This window comes from Rhinopithecus bieti, unplaced genomic scaffold (assembly GCF_001698545.2).
Source record: "Rhinopithecus bieti isolate Rb0 unplaced genomic scaffold, ASM169854v2 scaffold_9981, whole genome shotgun sequence".
Classification (NCBI taxonomy): domain Eukaryota; kingdom Metazoa; phylum Chordata; class Mammalia; order Primates; family Cercopithecidae; genus Rhinopithecus; species Rhinopithecus bieti.
The window spans coordinates 5,527,922-5,551,240 of record NW_016806838.1 but is presented as its reverse complement, the minus strand read 5'-3'; the positions used below and the strand labels follow the sequence as shown (position 1 = coordinate 5,551,240).

The window sequence follows — 23,319 nt, the reverse complement described above, 5'->3', positions numbered from 1 at the left end:
GTCCTGGGTGGCCAAGCAGGAACTGGGCCACAGACAGGAGCATCTTCACCTGAGCTAGCCACACCCTGAACAGGGAATGCAAGTCTCTCCACTGACATTCACCCCATGGGGGATACCCCTACACATGCACTCATTCCTTTATTTAACAGGTTGCCTTAGAGCACTCATCACCTGCCCTGCACTGTACTAGGCACTAAAGGGGGACCCAAGATGGGGCAGCAGCCCCCTCTGCAAAGGGCTAGAGTGCTCGTAGGCAAAACAAAGCACTTACATGTGAAAGGTGAATAAATATCCAAGCCTCTTCCATCCCCCGAATCATCCCCAGGCCCTATCAGAGGGGCAACACCCTGACCCTTGTCCCCACCTGCCCTGAGGGAGGCTGGCAGCTAGACCCTTCAGGTCTAGCAGCCACACTTCCACTCTTCCCACTCTGGGGAGACCCTGGCAAGAGTTGGGGAGTCACTCACCCACAACAAACAGTTAAAAGGAAGAAAGCAGGTCTGGCGATATCAATGCACTTTGATAACAATAAACTCTGCTTTTAATTTATGCTAATGTGTAGGGCTGTGGTGACAGTAAGAACTAAATTACAGAGTGGCTTTCGAGCTGGTAATTATCCCTCCATTTTTCGCTGCTCTGGAAGATGGACACACAATTATGCTCTCTTGCTGTATATTAATACAGATTCTTGACATCTTCAGCAGACCTGGAGCTGTCATCGAGCTTTTTGTCTCCTTTAATTGAAAATTAATGGTTACTGGGTTGCCACGGAAACAGAGGCCACGGACGCCAATGGTGCTCACGTCTCACCGCGGGACTGGCGGCGTCAGGAGTCCGGAATGACCTTGAAAGTTAAAAGAAAAAAAAAAAAACTTAAAAAAGAAGGGGAGAGGAGGACAGGAGGGTGGGGGGGTGATGTTCGTGTCAGAGCTGAGAGAGAGACAGAGAAAGAAGAGAAGGAAAGGAGTGAAAGGGGAAGAGGGAGAGAAAAGAGAGGAAAAGAAGAGATTAAAAATCAAAAAGAAGACAGGAAATTCCAGGAGGCTGGGAGTGTGGATGCTGGTGAGGGGAAATTAAGTTAGTAAGTTTTACCTCTCAGCTTTTGCCTCTTACCTCTTGTGCTCTTGTTCACTTTCTCTCTCTCCATCTCTCTCTCTTTCTCTCTTTTTTAAAGACCCACTGAAACACTGGGACCTGGGTCTCCACTTCAGAATCCATGATTGTACAAATCTGTTTCAGTCAGAATGTCAGCATCTGCTGAGAGTCCCCATGAGGAGAGACAAAGGCTCCTTTGGTGCCATGAGAGGTGGCAGGCAGAGCAGGGGCAGGGGTGAGGTGTGCCACGTGGGCACTTCTCAGGAGCCAAGTGGGCTGTGCTGTCAGAAGTGGGGTCCAGGGAGGGGGCCACTGCATGGGGAGCTGGGAGCTGCCGCAATGTTGCTCCAGCAGACATGGGCAGGTGAGAGGGCTCTGTCTGCTGGGCCTTCAGCTTGAAGACACAACAAAAGAACTCAAAAGAGTCAGAGATGGGGGCGGTATGAAGGGGGAGGGTCCGGGCAAGGTTCAGTTTGCCTGGGAAGATAAGAGATACAGGAGGGCCATTCAGTGAGCCTCTGGGATGACCAGTGGCTCTGCTTGGGAAGGTGTTTTCCTAGGAGAAGTTAGCAGGCCCAGCATAGAGGCACTGGGGACCCCTGAGTGTTCTAGCAGAGGAGGTGGGCTCTTTCCTCATCAGCCCACCTTCCCAGTTCCTCAGCCCAGGGCATGTGCTCTAGAAAAGCAATTCAATGCAACCATTATTGGACGCCTTCAGTGAACCAGCAGCCAAGCTAGACTTTGGGGTCACAAAGAGAAATCAGACATAGATCCTGCCCAGAAAGGCTCAAAATCGAACCTGGGAGTAGACAGACATGAACAGACAATTGGAAAGTTAGCGACCCCCTCAAAGATTTCTCTGCAAGGATGTTCATCTCAGTGTTATTTACAATAGCAAAAATCTAGAAATGGATGGATGACCAATAGGTGATGACTAATAAAATGATATGCCTTATGCCCAAAGAGCACTATACAGTCATTTTAAATTATGTTGGAGAAGAATATGTAATAACCTGGGGAAAAAGTTCTCAATATTTTATTTAATAAAAAAATTAGTTGACAAAATGGTGATATATTTCATGATTCCACAATCTTGTTTCTAAACTTTTAAAGACATGTACATTAAACATGTAATAAAGTTACATATATGTGTATATAAATGTGTGAGTGCATGTGAGTGTATATTTGTGAATATGTGCGTGATGTGTGTGTAAATGTGTATATAAGAGTCAGCTTTAAAAAAACTAGGAGATACACTAAAGTCGTACCATGGTTATCTCTGGGTGGGAAGATTATGGCTGATCTTTATTTCCCTTTTTATGCTTTTCTGCATTTCCCGTTTTTTTTTTTTTGAGATGGAGTCTCACTCTGTCACCCAGGCTGGAGTGCAGTGGCCGGATCTCGGCTCACTGCAACCTCTCTGCTGCCCAGATTCCAGCGATTCTCCTGCTCAGCCTCCCGAGTAGCTGGGATTACAGACACCTGCCACCGCGCCTGGCTAATTTTTGTAGCTTTAGCAGAGACGGGGTTTCACTATCTTGCCAGGCTAGTTTTGAACTCCTGACCTCATGATCCACCCGCCTCAGACTCCCAAAGTGCCAGGATTACAGGCATGAGCCACCGCACCGGCCTGTATTTTCCATTTTTTTAAACAGTAAATATACTAAGCTTTATTAACAGAACAAAAAGAAAAGAAAAGGTGTCTTTAGAATTCCAGAACCAGGCCCCTAGAGAAAAATCCCCAATAAGGTGCTCCTCACACACTTCTGCAGGGACTGGGCCCCCTTTCCCAAGGCTTTCCCCCAGAAATCAGACCCAGCAGAGCTTTTCCCCAATTACCAGAACCCCAGAACCCTAGGCTCTCATTCCCCTCCCTCTGCAACACTCTCGCCATCCCCAGCCTGCTGGCCATGGTGTCCAGAGATAGGGTGATAGGCTGAGGACACCCAAGCAGGGCTGCAGGGTGGGTCAGGGGAGCAGGCCCTGCAGCCTGGGACATGGATGCCAGGATCTCCTTCTCTTTGTTTCCCAGGTGGACCTTTAAGGTAGCACCACTGCCTTCAGCATCATATTTGGACTCACATGCAGGCCACCAGCTACTCGAGGGCTAGGAAAGGGTCTCTCATTCATTAGGGCCCCAGTAGCTAGCTGGACCTCAGCAACTCTTTGCTAAGTTGAATATCAACAGTGGATATTTATGGAGTAACTACTCATCATTACAACTGTTAAGGTACATATTACTATCTCATTTCACAGACCTGGCAGCTAAGGTCCAGAGAGGCTAACTGACTGGCTCCAAGGCACATAGATGATCAGTCGCAGAGCTGGAACCGAACCCCAGGGACCATCTGCCTCCAGGTTTGTACTCTCTGTGCCTGTTTCTTCCCTTGCCAGGTCCAGAAAACCCAGGTACAAGTGGAGTCGCCCTGAATGGCTAGGGTTTCTGGAATAAATCCCATTCTGGGAAGGTCCATGAAAATCTGCATCTTTTCATGGTCTTGGCACCCCTGGCCTGCCCGTGGCAGGGCTGGAAGAGTTACCCCTAGTTAAAGCAGGAACTTTGGAGAAAGCCTGGCTGGGAGGGGGAAGTGGGGCTCGTAGAAAATGCATCCTCTCTGCCTCTCACCAGACACATCCTTAACTCACTCACCTGGCAAATGGGAGATCTGTTCCATACCCCCAATTCACTTCTCTACCCCTGCCCAGTCTCAGCCTCCAAAATCAGATTTCCACACCCCTTCCCCCAGGAAGCTTTCAGGCAAGTCACTTCAAATTGCCACACTTATTCCTGTACTCTGCCCCAATAACAAATAAAGCTACCCTGTGGCATATGTCCTCTGTCCTCCATGGCAGGCCCTAAGCCAAGCACTTCGCACGTGTTCACTCCCTCTATCTTCCTGACAAGTTTATAAGGAGGTGCTATGATTTTATCCCACTGAGGCATAGAAAGTTAGCCAGCTTGCCCAATGTTACATAGCAAATCAGTGGCAGAGCCAAAAGGTGACCCCGTGCCATCTGAAACCAGAAACCATGTTCTTCACTACCACACCAATGGCAATGCAAGGATTTGAGGTTTCACTGGAACTGTGGTGCACTGGATGACCTGGAAATCAGTAGCCCATTTGGCTGGACTCTTGTGACGTGTCAATGATGAGACAGGTTGGGGTAATGGTCTTTCCCCAGAACAGGGGATCTTGCATGTGTAGACAGGTGGAAACAGGCTCACCTCCTCTCTGGAGGTAGACTGCATCTGCTTCATTGATCTGGGAGCCTCTCAGGGTAAGGTCAATTCTGTTCTCACTGGTCCTGCCATCCACACTCAGGACATGAGGGAGGGTTCTGGGGTGGGGGGGCAGGGGCGACTGGCTGCTCTACTGGCTGGTAGACCAGTTATAGGGACAGGTGTAGGGGAAGGGTCCCACGTAAGGGCCATCTGCGCCTCTACCCTGTCCCTGGCTGAGCCCAAGACCCAGAGGAGGCCTGACTTTCTCTTTCCTCCACCTCCCTCCACCCCCCTACCCGCCCTTCTCCACCTCTCCCCTGTCCTTCCCTCCACCTCCCCACCTCACCCCTGCCCACTTCCCTCCCCGCCCACTTTCCCAGAGCCAGAACAAACAAGAAGACAAACCCAGCCGAGGCAGCAGCGGTGGCAGCGAGGGGAGCAGGGAACTTGCCTTCATTTCCCCGGCTTCCCTGATCCCGACCTTAATCCCCGCTCAGCATCCTGTCAGCCGGGTTGTTCTCAAGCTGACATTGCTGCAGGCGCCTTCTCGGCAGCCTTTCCTCAGATCTGCCTCCTCCGGGGACTTCTAAAGAGGAGCCTGAGGTTTCTCTGTTACAGCCGGCTTCACTCACTGCCCTCAAGCAAAGCCTGGGCTCCCAGGGGGCTGCAGGGAGAGGGGCTGAGTGGGGGCAGTGCCAGTCCTGATGTTTCAGAGGAAGAGAGGAGAATGGAGGTGGCTGGACCCTAGAGGCTTCCACAGTGGGGGTCAGGCCTGGAGCAGGAGCCCAGCCATTGCTGTGGGTCTGCTCAAAGCAGGCAGGGACTTGCTCAGGTGTGCAGGCCTGAGAAACTTAGGGGAAACTGAGACTGGAGCCCAGGGAATTCAGGCTGGTGCTAGTTCTGGTTGTGGAGGAAGCCGAAGGGTTTGCAAGTTTCTGAGCCTGCAGGGAGATCACAGCTCAGAGTGGGTTTGGAGAGAGGGGCAGCTGGAGCCTGCACTGAGTGTGTGTGAAAGAAAACACAGACATACACATTCATCAGTGGACGTGCTGAACACCTGCTGGGTCCTGGGAGCCAGACGGGAAGAGCAGCCTGGTGAGAGGGATGCGGGTAAGCTCCGCAACAGACGGACCCCCATCCCCGATCTGCTGTGGGGTGGCTGTGTGGCCTCAGATGGGTCACTTGGCTTTTCCGAAGCCCATTTTCCTCATCTATAAGATGTGTGGTGGGAAGGGGAGGTAATCAGAAAAGCGTGCTTGCAGGATCAATGTGAAGTTTAGAGTCAGCGTGTGCAGAACACCTGGGGTTGAGGATGATTTTTACCATTCATGTCACTGTCCGCAGGGACATTAGAGTCTGGAGCTTTGTCTGGGTTTTCGTAAGTGGAACTTTGTGTGGAGGGGAGTCGCAGGAGGGCACGGGTGTGTGCAAGTGAGCAAGTGAATGTCCATGTGGGGGTCTGGGCAGGACCCCCATGAAGCTGCTGTGAGTCCCTACATCTGAAATCAGGCTCAGCCCACAGCCCGAACAAACATCTGGGACCATAGGTCTGGCCAGTTCTGCCGTCCCGATACACCCCCACCCTCCAGTTGTGACACACCCATTCTGCCAAGGGGATAGGGATATAAGAGGCTCCTGGAAGCCCAGGAAAGGTGCTCCTTAAGCTCCCCTACCTCTTTCAGCCCCCTCTCTGGGGACTCTCTCAGAGTCATAAGTGCTCCAGGGACTGAATTGGAAGGGAGTGCCTGAGACCTCGGGGGCTCAGCTTCTTGGGAGAGAGCTCAGGGTGCAAGCTGGGTGGGCTTTGTGAGAGTTGGTAGGGTCCCAAAGGCAGAGGGGTTGAGTGAGTGGCAGAGAGGGTGCCTCTCCATCCACCTCTCCATTCCAGAGTGGGAGGGAGGGAGTCCTGGAGAGGGGGCTATAAAGCAGGATCTGGATTCAGTCCCTCTACCTCCCCAAGCAGGCCTCTCCCTGGATCAGTAAAAAAACAGAAGCACCAGCTCTTCCTGTTGCCAGGGTTGACGTAGCTGGGTGGCCTTAGGCAAGTCACCAAACCTCTCTGACCCTTGCTCTCCCCATCAGCAAAATGGGAATAGTATTGCCTGTTGGTGTTGTGGTGCAGTAAAAAACAAAGCAGTATGTGCAAAGCACTGAAAACAATGCCTGGCATGTGGTAAATGCTCCAAGGTGTGCACGACATTCCAGCTGACACAAAGTTTTGACTCGGGCTGTGGCGGGTATGTCTGTATGAGCATTACTTGGTAATAAGAAATAGAATGTTGACAGCATTTTAGGTTCCAAAAATGGATATGAATGTCAAAAAGTCAAAGCAGCCAGGTAAAAATGTCATGTAACAGCCAGGCATGGTGGCATGCACCTGTAGTCCCAGCTACTCGGAAGGCTGAGGCAGGAGAATCACTTGAGCCCAGGAATTCAAGGCTGCAGTGCGCTATGATTTGATTGTGCCACTGCACTCCAGCCTGGGCCATATAGCAAGACCCTGTCTCTAAAAAACAAAAACACAAAGCAAAACGAAAAGTGTCGTGTAACAGCTTGGCACATACAGGTATTGGTAAATTATATTTTCCTTCTTCTCTTTCTCCCTCCCTTCCTTCGGACCAAATGAATTTTATCATTCTCTAACGAAATCATTCTCACTCTTTGGGGGAAGTCAAATTCACTCCTGACCTAACCATGATGCTTGCATCTCATCTTTGTGTGTTGGGGCAGGGGGGTTGCCTCCAGGGCCCACATAGGGCACTGTTGTCTCCCAGTCTTTGGGAAACCACCAGTCTGAGAACTCTCAGGAACTTGCTAACCATGATGATTCCTGACCGCACCCCCCGCCCCCAACCTGCTGAATCAACGCCAGGAAAGGAGCCTGGGGATCCGCATTTAATAAGCTCCCTTGTGAATCTGTCACCCACTAAATTTGAAAACCGCCTCCTTAGCACTTTTTCTCTTTTGCCCTTGGCCCATATGTGCTCTTGCTTGTCAGACCATGTTTAAAGTCCTTGTCTTGGGAAGGTGGCTGCTTCACCCCCCAGCCAGGAGATTCCTGTGGGATGCTCCCTGCAAGAACCCTGAGGTCACTGGGCAGGATTCTGTCCTGCACCTTAGTCCCATGGCACCCATATATATTCATCCCCCACAGCCTGCAGGAGTTGGGGGCTTCTGGGCCCATTTTCCATAGTGGATGCTATATTCCTCAAAGGTCGGAACCTTTGGGTCCCCCCAGCAGGTGACCTGGGGTACAACCAGGACTCCATGTCAAACAAAGACATTGTCTCCCTGCCCTGGCATTCAAACAGACAGGCTCAGGTCGGGGCAGGTGTCCTTCCAACTTCCCAAGAGCCTCCCTGCACTGGTGGTTGGGGAGCAGGGCAGCCTTCTGCTGCTTCTTCCTTCTCTGGTTTGTCACCCAAAGGAGGCTCACCTTAGTGTTTAGGAAAGGGTGGGGAAGGGGACACTTCTCAGACCTCTGATGACTCACCTTTCCCCAAATTCCAACCCCCACACCCTTGTAACTACTCCCATCCACCTTAGAATGAGTGAGGGTGACCAGAACTTTACCAAGGGAGGCACCCTTGGGAGGAGGAGGCAGCGGGGTGTGTAAGGCTCTTCTGGACTCAGAGGCCTGAGTGTGAAGTTCTGGCTCCTCATCAGCCAGTTGCACAGACCATGGCAAGCCCTCCTCCAGTTCTCTCATCTGGGAAGCGGCCATTAAAAGTTGTGAGGCCTGAGAAAGACCACGAGGATGAAAGTGCTAAGTGAACACGAGGTATGGATCTTTTTTTTCTTATTTTATAGAATTAATCATTTTGCATCCTCCCCCAACAACAGGTGCAGGCTACCTAGGAAGCCCCTGTCCAACTGCCTCCTCTCTGGGAGCCCCAGCCTCAAGCTCTCTGGCTCTTAAAACAAGCCCATCTGTTTGGGAGGTTTCAGAGGCAGCTGGGAGGGGCCCCCAACCACCCCAGCCCATTCCAAATAGGTAGAGTGGGAGAACCCCGTTCTGAGGCAGCCTCTAGCCATGATGTCCACCCCGGGGGTATCAGGGGAGGTGAGGAGAGGAGGCACCAGGGGAAGAGGACTGTGGGAGCCAGATCCCGAAACTCCTATGGGCGTGAGACCAGAAACTCAAACCCTGCCCCCCACCTCCCCACCCCTTAAGCCACCGTCCGGAAAAAATAAACTATTTCCTGCAACCAGCTCCGAAACAAAGTCTGTGAATGCACAGTGACACATGTTACATAAATAGAAGCCACAGAGGGGAAAAGCCTGTTTTCTCTTTCATTATTTATCACTCTCTAACCATCTCCAGCTGGGTGAGTAAACAGGCGCATTGGCCCATAATGAGGAACAGACTGCTGCCGTGGGGCTGCCGGAGGGGCGCGCGTGTGTGTGTGTGTGTGTGAGTGTGAGAGTGTGTGGATGTGTCTGTCTGTCTGCCCCTGAGAGGGAAGCGTGGGAGCCTGAAAAGGCAGAAGGCTTGTGGGGGCACCAGATTCCAGAGGACAAGGGGGGAGCCACCTGGTGCCCCCCTGGGGTGGGACAGAGCCAGTCTGCTGCCTCCTCACCATGAGGGTTGGTGGGGGAACTGGTGAGCTGGGCGGAGGAGTCAGAGGGGAGAGACTGTGTGGGTGGGAGAGGATGTGAGATGTATGAGCCAAGTGCGAGACTGCAAATGTGCCGGGTCTCTGAGCGTGACCTCCGCAGGGTGGCCTCTGGGAGTGAGGCGGGGGCAGGAGGGCGTGTGAAGGGGTGTGACTGTAGGGGGTGTGTAGGGCTGTAAGACTGGGAACCTAAAGGAGTGGGTGTGTGATGACCTCGCCATGCGTGTGTATGCATGTGTATGTGTGTGTGGGGGGGGACCATGGGAGTGTCTGATCCTGAAAGTGTATATGGGACTGTATGATTTGTGTGATTATGGGAATGTATGTTTATATCTGTGTCACTATGGCAGTAGGGCCTGTGCATGTGAGATTTTATGGCTGTAGGTGGTGTTTTGGGTTGAATTGTGCTCCTCCTCAAATATCTTTTTGTCCTAACCCCAGCACCTCTGAATATGATTTTGTTTGGAACCAGTATCACCGCAGATGTAATCATTTAGGATGAGTCTCTACTGGAATAGAGTGGCCCTCATGCAATATGACTAGTGTCCATATAAGATGTCCATGTGAAGACACAGAGGCAGATGGAGGCAGAGGCTGAAGTGATGTACCTCCAAACCAAAGAATACCTGGGGCTACCAGAAGCCAGCAAAAGCAAGGAAAGGCCCTTCCCCACAAGTCTCAGAAAGAACCTTGCTTTTGGACTTCTAGTCTCCAAAACTGTGATACAATAAATTCCCATTGTTTGAAGCTACCCAGTGTGTGATACTTTGTTGTGGCAGTCCCAGGAAACTAATAGAGGTATGGATGAACATGTTGTGCATATGAATATGTTGTGCGAGCTTGAGAGTGCATGAAAAAATGTGAGAAACTGGCTGGGCACGGTGGCTCACACCTGTAATCCTAGCACTTTGGGAGGCCAAGGCGGGTGGATCACCTGAGGTCAGGAGTTCTAGACCAGCCTGGCCAACATGGTGAAACCCCGTCTCTACTAAAAATACAAAAATTAGCTGGGTGTGGTGGTGCATGGTTGTAATCCCAGCTACTTGGGAGGCTGCGGCAGGAGAATCGCTGGAACCAGGGAGGCAGAGGTTGCAGTGAGCTGAGATCATGCCGCTGCACTCCAGCCTGGCCAACAGAGCCAGACTCCATCTCAAAAAAAAAAAAAAAAAAGTGAGAAACCATGAGAGTGTGCATGTATGTGAGTATGAGATGGTGGTAGTGAAGATGGAGGTGACTATGGGAGTGTGAAAACGTGTGAGACAGGGAATGTGTTAAGTGTCTGTGTGTGTATTTGTATGTGCCAGAACACACATGCTCAGTACCCACAAATCATCATCCTGGAAAGGAACTCAGCATCTGTCCTTCACATCTGATTGCCTCTACCCACCCTCCCTGACCTTGGGCAGCCCTACCTGAGGCCAGGTAAGCCTGGAGGAGGGCTACCCACAGCCTGCCCACAGGACACGGGATGCAGGCTTGCTTCTCAGGGACCCAGATGAGGCCAGGTATTGAAAGCTGCAACCAGTGAGGTACAGGGTCAAAATCTTTGTTTGTGGGGCTGGGCATTATTGCCTGAAGTCTGATTTCTATTTTTTGTTTGTTTGTTTTTTGAGACAGAGTCTTGCTCTGTTGCCCAGGCTGAAATGCTATGGTGAGATCTTGGTTCACGACAACCTTCCCCTCCTGAGCTCAAGCGATTTTCCTCCCTCAGCCTCCTGAGGGACTACAAGCACATGCCATCATGCCTGGCTAATTTTTGTATTTTTTGTAGAGAAAGGGTCTCATGGCCAGGCACGGTGGCTCATACCTGTAATCCCAGCACTTTGGGAAGCTGAAGCAGGAGGATCACCTGAGGTCAGAAGTTCAAGACCAGCCTGACCAACATGAAACACCTATCTCTACAAAACACCTGTCTCTACAAAAATATGAAAATTAGCCAGGCATGATGGTGGGTGCTTGTAATCCCAGCTACTTGGAAGGCTGAGACAGGAGAATCGCTTGAGCCTGGGAGGCGGAGGTTGCAGTGAGCCATGATCACGCCATTGCACTCCAGCCTGGGCGACAGAGTGACACTCCATCTAAAAAAAAGAGAGAGAGAGAAGGGGTCTCGTTATGTCACCCAGGCTGGTCTCAACCAACCCTCCTGCCTTGGCCTCCCAAAGTGCTGGGATTACAGATGTGAGCTACCATGCCCAGCCCTGATTTCTTTCTAGCTACTATGCTGGTATCCCCAGTCCTGCATAGGGAGACAGGCCTATGCTCAGAGAGTCTTGAAGCTACACTGGGTTCCTAGGCACCATGCTGATCAGCCCCATTCCTGGAGACCACTGGATGTCACAGAACCAGCTGGAAACTTAGCCTCCCAGGCCATGTTCAGACCAGCCTGTCCCTCTGCTGGCTTAGCATCTGTCTTCCAACCAGGAGACACCATAATTGTTCAATTACTCAACAAAGCACATGTTCCAAGGTCCACGTCTTAGCATACTCAAAGGTGTCCCAGAGAGGCTTTGCAATGAAACTTCAGACAAGCCACTTCTCTCTGAGCCTGAGTTTCCTCTCTGAAGAGTGTACAACCACCCTTGCCCTGCCTACCCTCACAGAATTCTTGTCAGGATTAAGGGGCTCAATGGACATGAACTTGCCTTATAAAGAAATGCCTTATAAGATGCCTCGCACAGACCTATAGGGTCAGTATCATCTCCAGTATCAACTTCCCACTGTCTCTTCCCTTAGCTCTGTAATGCTTTGATTTAATTCAGGAGTCTGCAAACTGCGGCTCACAGACCAAATCCTGCCTGGTTTTGTATGGTCTATTAGCTAAGTGGTTTTCACAGATGAACATTGGTGGTCAATTTGACAATAGGGAGCATTAACTTTGAACCCCAACCAAGCAAAATGTTATCCCCTTTCCCCAAATTTCATTCTTCTTATTAGACCTGTATTACAAAAAAAAAAAAAGTACTCAATTATTATTGTCATTGTAATTTCATCAATAAAAATTTTGTGGAAATTTGTTTTCTCTCTTGTTATGCAAATCCCTGCATAGTCTCAATTTTGCCTCATAGCCTGCAGAGCTTAAAATACAGCAAAAGTTTGCTGGTCTTTGCCTCCACTGCCCAACTCTGCCCCTGTCACATAAAAACAGCCACAGATGATACATAAGCAAATGAGTGTGGCTGTGCTCCAATACAACTTTATTTCCAGAAACAAGTGGTAAGCAGGATTTGGCCATCATCTGTCAACCCCTGAAGTAGAACACTGTAAGCCCTTGGCCATTTTGATGGGTTGGAGAAGGGCAAGTCAATCCTTAGTCAAGTCCAAATAAGCTAAGTGTTGGCTTGAACAATTCACTGGACTGAATTGGGCTGGATGTGAGTCTGAAGCTGATGGGACTCCCTCCAAGGACTCTAAGAATAAAGCCCACCCAGAAAAAGGCAGAGTGAAGCAATGGGAGAACCCAAGGGCATCATTTTAAGTCCCTGGATCACACATCATCTGCAGCGAGTCCTGCTCCCTTGACTTTCAGGTGCAAAAGCCAGTCAATTTTCATTGTTATTTAAGCCCATTTGAAGTGGATTTTCTGATGTTTGCACTGATACAAGAGCACAAAAGAAGAGTGTGTAATCCAGCCTGGGGCATTCAGGGGAGACTTCCAAGAAGAGGTGCCATCTGAGCTGGGTCTTAGCAGTGAAAGCATATGGGAGAAAAGATATTCCAAGCAGAGGACACAGTCTGAGATGAAGTCCAGCTACATGGAAGAGCACAGAACATGCCACAAGTCCCAGGTGGCAGAGCTGGGAGTGGCCAGGGATAGAACCAGAGGTTCAAGAAATGACACCTTCTACCCTGTGCACCCAGCCAAGGTGCATGAATTTTGAATGCGTCTTAAGCAGGGCATGACAAGGTCAGGCTGGAATTTTATTTATTTAATTTTTATTAAAGATGGGGTTCAAGCAATCCATCTGCCTCAGCCTCCCAAAGTGCTGAGATTACAGGCATGAACTACCACACCCAGCCTGGGCTGGCATGTTAGATAGAACTTTTTCACCACTGTGGAGGATGCACTGAAGGGAGGCTCCAGAAGAGGACAAGGCTGGAAGTGGGGAGGAAAGCTAGGAAGCTATTGGAATACTCCAGATGGGAGATGATGAGGGTCCTGCCCTGACCAATACTGGGGGAGTGGAGGTAAAGAGGAGGGAATGACTCTGAGAAATGCCTTGGAAGCCACAGGACTTGGTGACTGGATGTGAAGAGGAAGGGATAAGGAGAACCAAGGGATGATTCTAGTTTCTAGAGTGACTGGGTAGATTATGCTGCCACCAATGGGGAGAAAATGCAGAGGTGGAGCATGTTATGGATACAGAAGATGGCTTGGGCTGGGGACATGTTGAGTGTGCCATCCCTGGAGGCCCACAGACATGGGCATGTGATCCAGGTTCCACACGGGATAGTGGTGGGAGCCACCATCTCACGGGTGGTAGATAAAACCATGAGAGTACATGGGCTTGTCCAAGAGCACAGATGATGAGGAGAGCAGTGGGGCAATGCCCAGTGCTTCAGACAGGACAGTGGGAGATGAGATGAACCCACAGAGACTCATGAAAAGGAAAAGTTAAGCAGGAGAACAGTAGGGCAGAGTGTGGCAGGCACTGGCGCCCTGCCCATCTCTCTCAGTGTTCGCCTCTAAAGGTAAAAGCCTGCTTACTGCCAACACCTGCTCTTTGCCTGAGGGTTTTTTCCTGGCCGTGGAAACACCCTTGGCTCCAACCCAGAGCAGGCCGGAAGTGCTGGAGAGCGCGCCTAGAAGGAGGCCGCAGCCCATGATGAAGGGGAGGTTGATGGATGAGTACCCTAGGGCCTGCACCCGTGGGTTGGCTTGTGTGCACTGTGTGTCACGCATGCTCAAGTCCCCAGTGGGACTGCACTCCTTTTGCTGACAGTGGGATAATACTCCCTTTATTGGCTGCCTTCCCTCGTTCTCCCTGCCCTGCTCCCCCACTGGTATTTCCGGGACCACCTCCCAAATAAACCACTTATGCTTGAATCACTGTCAGAGTCTGCTTCAGGGAGAACCTAAACTAAGACAAAGGTGCCATGAAAACCAAACAAATAGAAAACATGAAGGTGTTCTCACCAGGTAACTTTTGTCTCTGGAGGGATCAGGTCTTTCCTGCCCCAAGGGGCCCACCTCCACTCTCACAAAAGAGGCAGGCCGATTTCTTGTCTGGTCTGAAGGTTCTCAGCAGGGGACTTTCCACATTCCCTGGCTGAGCAAACTCCAACATCAAGAAATCCTTTTGTAGTACCAGTTACTCAGAGGCTAAGGCAGGAGGATCTCTTGAGCCCAGGAATTCGAGGCTGCAGCAAGCTATAGTCACATCACTGCACTCTAGCCTGGGTGTCAAAGTGAGATCCTGACTCTAAAATAAAACAGAAAAAAATAAATCCTTTCCTATCTCTCATCTCATTCCTTCAGTTTTTGCAGGAGCTGCTGTGTACTGCAAATGCTCAGAAAGATTCCTCAGCCCCAAGCCCGCCCTCTCCTTGTACCCCTGATTCAGTCCTCTTCTTTTCCAGCACTCCAGGTGGCTTTCACTTCTTTCTATTCATCATATCTCCAGCCCTGTAAGTGTTCTCTGCTTCTTTCTGCCTGCAATCCAAAGACTGGCTATGACTGCTGGCCAGTGTCCTACAGGGAGACGGGGACTAGGTGGGCTGGAAATACTCCCAGTGTACTCCTGACCCACCCTGCTCCCCACCTCCTACCTCTCAAGGCAGGAGGCCAAGGGGAATTGCCTTGAACCAGACTTCTTGAGAGGTAAAGGGCCCTCAAGAAGCCATATACCAGAGCAATGAGGTGATCACTCTGGTGCGTAACAAGCCAGGGTATGAAGGCAGGTGCTGTACTTACATAATTGTGGAACCGCGTATGAATTTCAACCTTTCTGAGCTTTAGTCTTGTCATTTATAGAATGAAGATAATAATAGTATCAACCTGATTTAGGCTGGGTTCCCACAGAAGCAGCCCCTGAGACACTTCCATTGCAAATGGTTGATTTAGGAGGTGAAGGAAATACCAGTAGAAAAGTGGGGAAGTAAGACAAGGAAAGGAGGCAACAAAGTATATGTTACCAAGCCAGCTATAGGATGGGCTCAGTTCCACAGAGGAAACCCTGGAAGTATGCATAGCACACATGACTTGGAGTTATCCCACAAGTGGAGTGAGGGAGTAGGGGTATTTATATACCAATTCCCATCAGTTATGGGTGGAGGGCCTCTCCAGGAAGTGCTAGTTCCCTGGCACTTCTGGCCTCCCACACAGTGGAAAAGTGGGCTCTAATGCCCAAAGGAAACCCTTAGGCTAAGAAAGGCAGGCACTAGTGATTGGAAGCCTTAGGGGTGAAAAGTCACAGTGCACCAGACAGGGCACCAACAAGTATCTGTTGCATCATCTTAGAGGACTGTTGGGAGGTGAAATGAGGTCATGTGTGGAACGCGCTTAGCACAGTGCCTGATACATGGGTGGTTCTTCTTTAAGCAAGACCCAGCTTCAGTTTGCCTTCAGCTGCCTGGCTCCAGGGACTTCCTGCTGCCTAACAACCTTGAGAGAGGTCCTGGGGGCTGGAGAGTCATGGGTTAAGAGGAGAGGGGACTGGAGGAGACCCTAGGGGACATGGTGAAGACCAGAAAGCAGACGGGGTGCAGGAGAACCAGGAAGGAGGTGGGGCCTGGAGCCCAGACCTTGCATAGAATTACAAGGATCAGGAAGTGTGTGAGCCCCACTCCATGGACCCAGCCAGATGCCACATACAATAAGGGATGTATAAAGACTCTCTTACCTTCCCTTATTTCTACTCTACATTCATTGCCTCTGATATTTGGAGCACTGCTTTCTCTTAAAAAAAATAGGACTGTTGTGGGAATCAGAGATACATATTAAAAGTGCCTGGTGAACAGTCGATGCTCAACAGACGGCAGCTATTTTCAATGTGAGTCTACCTGGGCTTTAACTCTCCTCCTTTATATCCCACCTCACCCTCCAGGGCCAGCAGCTGAGACCCCAAGCCCTAGGTCTTCCAGGTTCCATAGGGAAGGAATGCATCCTCTGCTAAGAACAGAGTTCTGAAGGCATCCTAAGTCAACAAGCAGAAAGGGAGCCAGAGGAGAGATAAGAAGAATGGGGAGCACAGCCCTTTGAGAAAAGGGGATGGCTCTGAGGAAGTGAGAGTCTTCCTTGTTCCATTTTCTACCCAAGTTCCCCTCTTGACCCCAGCCAGCTCTTTCCTTGCAATCAATGAAGACACAGTTATTACATATGTCCTACAACATGCAGCTGATAACTGCAGGACACCAACTTGCCCTAAAGTTTTAGGCTATTTTTGTTTTTTAAACTTTGCTCTAAAGTATCAAATCATAATCAAATCAATATGCAAGTACTGTGCAGCTACCTTGCAAAAGAAATTAAGCTGGGTACAATGAGAAATCCCCAAATGACTGAAACTGTGGGTCCCTAAACTAAGGAGTTTATTATCTAGTTGGAGAAATGAGGCATAAAATGGCTAAACAGTTAACAAACAATAGGGTTTGTTAAAAGTTACTGGGAGCTTATAAATAAGTTAGCTAACAACACATTGTAACATCAATGACATAGGAGTGCTAAAAAGCACCTGGAAAGAGGCAGAAGTGGGCTGGGGTAATCAAGAAAGAGTAACAGTAGCTATAGTCTATCCAATGCCTAAACTGAGAAGAATCCTACATGAGCCATATGCGTCCTCACGACCTCTCCGCCAGACTGTCATCTTTCTTCCCATCTTGCAGTTGAATAAACTGAGGTCAAGCCCCTTGCTTCAGGATTTGGGGCTAGAAAAGTGACAGAATTGAGACTTAAATCCAAAAGTCTTCAAGTGGATGGAAGATGTGGGATAGCTCCTAAAAGATAAGGAAGAGCCGGACGAGGTGGCTTGCACCTGCAATCCCAGCACTTTGGGAGGCTGAGGCGGGAGAATTATTTGAGTCTAGGAGTTTGAGACAAACCTGCGCAACAGAGAGACCCCTTCTCTACCCGGGTGTGGTAGTTCACACCTGTGGTCACAGTTAATCGGAAGGCTGAGATGGGAGGACCACTTGAGCCCAGGAGGTTGATCACAGTGAGCTGTGATTGCACCACTGCACTCCAGCCTGGGCAACAGAGCGGAGGCCCCATCTCCAAAAAGAAAAAAAAAAAAAAGATAAGGAAGAACTAAATGAACGGAAAAGGAATTCGTTTCTCTGTGCCCACTCCTGGGGCTTCTGCTAACCTCATGCATCCTCCACCCCATCCCCACCCCCATGGGTGGGGTGCATGAGGGAGGGATAAGGCACTGGGTCTGCTCTCTTGGCCCCTCCCAGTATGTTCTGCTCTCTTCCTGCACAGAAATCCTTCCATGTAGGGATCTCATTTGACCTAAAGATGCTGTGTTCCAATTAGTGGGAAATCACTCACTGTTTGTCAAGTTATCATTTATTTTCTGATCTTTTTTTTTTTTTTGAGATGGAGTCTTGCTCTGTTGCCCAGGCTGGCATGCAGTGGCCGGATCTCAGCTCACTGCAAGCTCCACCTCCCAGGTTTACGCCATTCTCCTGCCTCAGCCTCCAGAGTAGCTGGGACTACAGGTGCCCACCACCTCGCCTGGCTAGTTTTTTGTAATTTTAGTAGAGACGGGGTTTCACCATGTTAGCCAGGATGGTCTTGATCTCCTGAGCTCGTGATCCACCTGTCTCAGCCTCCCAAAGTGCTGGGATTACAGACTTGAGCCACCGCGCCCGGCCTATTTCCTGATTTTTAATGACTGGTTTTCGACAAATCAGCCCAAAGTTCCATGCCCACTACCCTTTGGACAAGGCCTGAGTCTCTGACTCCCTAACAGTCCCAAAAGGAACGGCAAACATCTCCAAGGGCCCAGGCCCCTGGTCGGCCTGGCACCTAGAAGGACAAGCCAGCCTCGCTCCAGTCCTGGGGGCCCTCTCCTCCACAGCCCCTGGCACAGCTACCCACACTACCATGGTCATCTACTTGGGGCAATATGGTAAACTGATAAGCCTCCCCCAGAGGTAGGAGCCCCACTTAAAACCGAGGAAGCCTAGAGAGTGCCTTGAAAGTTCCTGGCACAGTTCATGAAGATGTCAACCCCTAATGAAATACTTCTCTCTTTAAATCATCATTGATCTTGGGGAAGAGCAGCCTTTGTGGAAAAGGAAAAGGCTGCCCCTCTCCTATTCCTCCCTCACCTCCAATCAGCAGAAATTCTAGGTCTTTCCCAGTCAGAAAGATTGGGAAGCAGGGAATGGAGGAACAGTGGGGGGATGGGAAAGGCAAAAGATTCCGGAGTAGAGGAACCACAGCCGGGAAGGAGAGGCACAGTGGGAAGGGAGGTCACAGAAGGAAGCCTACCACAGCAATGAGACCATAATACCCAAACATCCACTACAATCGAACTGTCCCATCAGTGGGAGGCTGGGTGACAAAACAAGACGGGGCACACTGATATGGTAGAATCCTTTCCAGTGGCCTCTTAAGTAAGTGACCTAGAGACACACACAACACATGCAACGAACATGTAGACATTCATATCGGCAGCACGAAGTTCAGCAAAACACAAGTAAAAACAAGGAGCAGGCTACCTTGCATTTAAAATTTTAATTGCTTGATATTTGACTATGCCACAAAAATGAATAAAAATAAATAACTAAAACAAAAGAAAATTTTGAGATACCCAAGCAATACCAAAGCAGTAAGAGTAGAAAACTTACTTGGGAAGGCCAACTTCAGGAAACCACAAGGGAAGGATGGAGAATGGGAAGGAAGGAGAGTCATGGAAAAGGCCTATATTAGCAATGATTTTTACATGTTTCATTTTTAAGCACAAAATGTATAGCTCAATTAATGTTTACAAAGTGAACACATGTATGTAACCAACTCCCAAATTCAAAAAGACCCCCAGAAATCCCCTTGTGCCCCTCCGTCACACCTCCACCTAAAATAGCCATGCTCCTGAGTTTTAATGCCATAAATTCATTGGATTGGGTTTTGAATTTCATATCAATGGAATCAAACTGTGTTTTCTTTTGTGTCTGGCTTTTATGCTCAACATTATATTTGTGAGCAACATTATATTTGTGAGATTCCTCCACGTTGTTGCATGTGGCAGTGGTTTGCTCATTCTGATTGCCAAGTACTAGCCCACGGATGAGAAGACCGTGGTTTAGTCACCTATTCCACTGTTGACGGCTATTGTGAATAGTGAGCACATGCGAATAGATGGCATAGCATTCTGGTGTATGCCTTTTGGTGAACACATGTACATATGCATTTTTATTGGCATATACTTAGGAGCGGAGTGGAGTAGAGTTACTGCATTATGCTGATAAAATGAGTTTTATTTTTATTTTTTGTTTTGTCTTGTTTTTTGAGATGGAGTTTCGCTCTTGTTGCCCAGGCTGGAGTGCAATGGTGCCATCTCAGCTCACTGAAACTTCCGCCTCCCAGGTTCAAGCGATTCTCCTGCCTCAGCCTCCCAAGTAGCTGGGATTACAGGCATGTGCCACCACGCCTGGCTAATTCTGTATTTTTAGTAGAGATGGTTTCTCCATGTTGGTCAGGCTAGTCTCGAATCCCCAACCCTGGGTGATTCGCCCGCCTGCCTCAGCCTCCCAAAGTGCTGGGATTACAGACGTGAGCCCCCGCTCCCGGCCTATGCTGATAAAGTTTTATTCCTCAATAACTAAAAAATAGTTTTTGGCCAGGTGTAGTGGCTCACACCTGTAATTCCAGTACTTTGGGAGGCCAAGGCAGGCAGATCACTTGAGGTCAGGAGTTCGAGACCAGCCTGGCCAACATGGCAAAACCTCATCTCTACTAAAAATACAAAAATTAGCAGGGCATGGTGGCATGAGCTTGTAGTCCCAGCTACTCGGGAGGCTGAGGCAGCAGAATCGCTTCAACTCGGAAGGCGGAGGTTGCAGTGAGCTTAGATCGCGCCATTGCACTCCAGCCTGGGTGACAGAGTGAGACTCTGTCTCAATAATAATAATAAAATAAATATAAAATATCTGGGCTTAGGTTTGTTGGGACCATGGGAATGAAGCAAATGTTTCTAGATGTACACACCACTACCACCCCAACCTACTCCTGAGTATCAGGCCTGCTGCTAGGAACAAGCTCATCTATCAGCCCACTTCACCTCCACAATAGGATGGCGGCTGACCTTGGGAAAGGGCATCTGCTTCAGAGCAGGAGACCTGGGAGCAACTCCTTGCCACACTACTTCCTAGCTCTGTGACCTGAGCAAGTCATTTGACCTCTCTCAGCTTCACCTGGAGAAGAGTCACCATTGCTGGGGTGATAAGCTGAACAGCACATTATTCGACTGCCTGGCAAGCATTTAATAAGTGGCAACTCATGATTTGCAGCTTTGTGAGGTCAACATTCCTCATCCTGGAGCTCATCAAAGGGAAAATAAGTAATTATGGAAAGCATGTGAGGAACACATTACCAGGCTAGAAGTTTTGCCCATCCTCCCTCCCAACCACCCAAGGAGGCCTCCTAACCTCCCAATTGATGAGTGAGGAAACTGAGACTCAAACATCATGTAACTTGCCTCAGTCACACACTGGTTAAGTGACAGAGGCTGAAGTTCAACCCAAGGCTGCCTGACTCTAGCCCCTGTGCTCTTAACTATGGCCCCCATGGAGGGGCCAAGCCATGAGCCTTGGTTCCCACCACCGCCAAAGCACCTGCACCTGCCCTGAGTCCTGTGAAGGAACAAGGACAGAAAGGGGATCCTCCTGCCTGCTCCCAGTCACTCCCACTTTGGAGCCAAGGGCTACTCTTTTCAACCTTCTTAACGAAGCTGTTGCACCAGGAAGAAGGGCTTTGGACTGGCTTCTTTGATTTGGGGGCATTTGTTCTGTATCTTTCTTTGGGGAGGCTTTGTCTTCCTCCCTAAAATGCCTTTTAGGTGAAGACATGACAGGGTCTTTTTATGCCTTGAGCCCCCACTGTAGCCCACAGGGAGCTGGGAACTGAACTGGCCTGGAGATGAGGGGTAAACTGAACTGAAAATGAAGGATTTCCCAGGGCAATCCCTCTGGGCAAGTGAGCCCATGTGTGAGGTACAAGGGCTGCTGCAGGAAGGGGATGGGAAAAGCATTCAGTGAACCAGCCAGAAAAGGGCTGGAGAAGTCCCTCAGAGGTCACCTTATTCCATGGCCCCCTATAGAAATTCTCTCTTTTGTCTCCAAAGACCCTAGTTCTCACCCCACCCTCAGCCTTTGCTGCAAGAAGGATGGGAAGGAGAACTGAGGACATAGTCACTGGCCCAGCTGGTCTGACACAAGGACCTGCCACTCCAGGCTTGGCCTGGGGCTGTCCACACACCATGACTTCCACCAGAGCTGGCCCTCCACAGAAGGTAAATCAGATAGTACTACCAACGGCTTTCTTTCTCCCAGAATATCCTTCACCTCAGCTAACCCACAAGCAGGCAGTGCCACCTCAGAGACCACCAGGAGCTTCTTTCTTGTCCTCATTGAAGTGGCTCTAGTTGGAATCTGGCTCATCACTGACCAGCAGCTGTGTAAGCCCAGACAAGTGACTTGATCTTTTTGTGCCTCAGTTTCCTCTTCTATAAAATGGAGATAATAGAAATATCTCCCTCCTGGGGTTACTGTGAAGATTAAATGGCTGGTGGGTGGTACGACTCAGATGTTAGCTGTTATTTTATTCTTACGGCTATGGTTATCTCAGTTGCCACACTGGAAAGGACACCGAGATATCCACATAAATGGCACTTAGAGTCTTCCCTGCACAATTTCACACCTAGAAATCTACAATGCTCCAGCAAGACCTAAGTATGCCTGTCACACTTGCCCAACAGGGCAAATACATAAAATGTGGACCTGTGCAGGTATCAATAACATTACAGAAAAGGGACAGAAGTGATGAAAAACAACCCAAGAGGGTGTCTCCTCTCTGACATCCCCTTTCCTTTCAAGGCCCACTGGAAGGGCCAAGAAATCCCCTCCCCCCAGGCAACTTAGCATCAATCCTTGCAGCTCCGCCCCCACCCCTCAGGCTTACAGCTCCCACTCCACAGGGGCTCACACACTATGCCTGCCCCTTGTCCACCTGCCTGAGGATTTAGGACCAGGGGAGGCTACAAGAGCCATTGTCTTCCTGTCCTGATCCCACAGCAGGATCCTCCCTTGGTCATGGGGACCTGGCATCACTGACTGGGTTGGGATACTTCATGAGGACTCCTGAGGCCTCCTTCACTTCTCCCCAATCCCAACACACGCAGACAGATGGGAGATGTTGCCGGCATGTGTGGGGCGGGGAGGTGGGACGGGTATTCAGATTTCCACGGGACTCTGAGTGGTGCGTCTGCTACCAACACAGCCCCGCCCCTTGGGCCGTGGGCATTTCCTCACCCAGACCTCCCCCTCCCAAGCCAAACACACCATCGCCACCACCACCACAACCCCTCCAGTCCCGCTGGGCAAAGGCGATGTTCAGAGACGCGGAGTTTTGTTTACAATCTAATTCGTCCTCAACTTTGCACTTCACTTTGCCCGCATGGCTCTGGCCTTGGGCCCCTTCTTCACTGGTTCGCAGAGCACTATACGGGAAATTCCCTTTCCGCAGAGGGAGGCAGTGCGCGCCTGGGGGTGACCGTTCACAAAGCCCTGAAAGGGCCTCCCCACCCCCTACCCTCGGCTCAGAAAGCCCACCCTCAGCCCCCACGCAGTGGGGAGCAGGAGGGAGGCCAGGCAGGGCCCGAGCCTGACGCTGGCTCCGTCTCTGGGCCCCCGGCCACTCCCCGCGCCGAGCGCAGCCCGCCGGGAACCAGTGAACCGTGTGGGAGCAGGACTTGGCCGTACCTCCAGACTCCAGGGGATGGCCGGGGTTTGCAAGCGCGCCATAGAATGAGTCCGAGGCCAGGGTGAATCCCTGGGGTCCCTCCACCTACCATCTTTTTCAGATCTGCCGCCCCACGTCTTCTCCCCACGTTCCCATTTTTCCTCCCCTAAAGTTTGGTGCACGTGGTCTTCTCTAGCTCTCAGCGGGCTGCCAGGCGGGGTGAAAGTTGCTGCACCTGCTTTAGGCGAATTATGGTAGCACTAGAAGTTGGTCTCCCCTCCCTCCGCCGCTTGCTCTCTCGTTCCCTCCTCCCTCGCGTTCCGCGCGCTCCCTCCTTCCCTCTCCACCCTCCTCCTCCCCCGCCCCATCCCGCCCCGCCCGCGCGCCGCCCGCTCGCAGCCACTCGCAGCCCAGGCTCAGTCGCAGCCCCTCGGAGTCCGGAGCCCACCGCCCCTGCGGACCGGACAGTGTGGCCGGCGGCCGGGACG

At 50.4% G+C, this 23,319-nt stretch overlaps 2 long non-coding RNA genes across 2 annotated transcripts; one reads left to right on the top strand and one right to left on the bottom strand.

The window, feature by feature from the left end:
* Window positions 1–513: 513 nt before the first annotated feature.
* On the bottom strand, window positions 514–23,089 carry LOC108533514 (uncharacterized). Its single transcript, XR_001886747.1, has 2 exons — window positions 22,852–23,089; window positions 514–844 (listed from the first exon to the last, which is right to left on the bottom strand). It is a non-coding gene; the product is annotated as an uncharacterized LOC108533514 (long non-coding RNA).
* On the top strand, window positions 3,367–9,658 carry LOC108533513 (uncharacterized). Its single transcript, XR_001886746.1, has 3 exons — window positions 3,367–3,453; window positions 7,985–8,099; window positions 9,376–9,658. It is a non-coding gene; the product is annotated as an uncharacterized LOC108533513 (long non-coding RNA).
* Window positions 23,090–23,319: the final 230 nt, after the last annotated feature.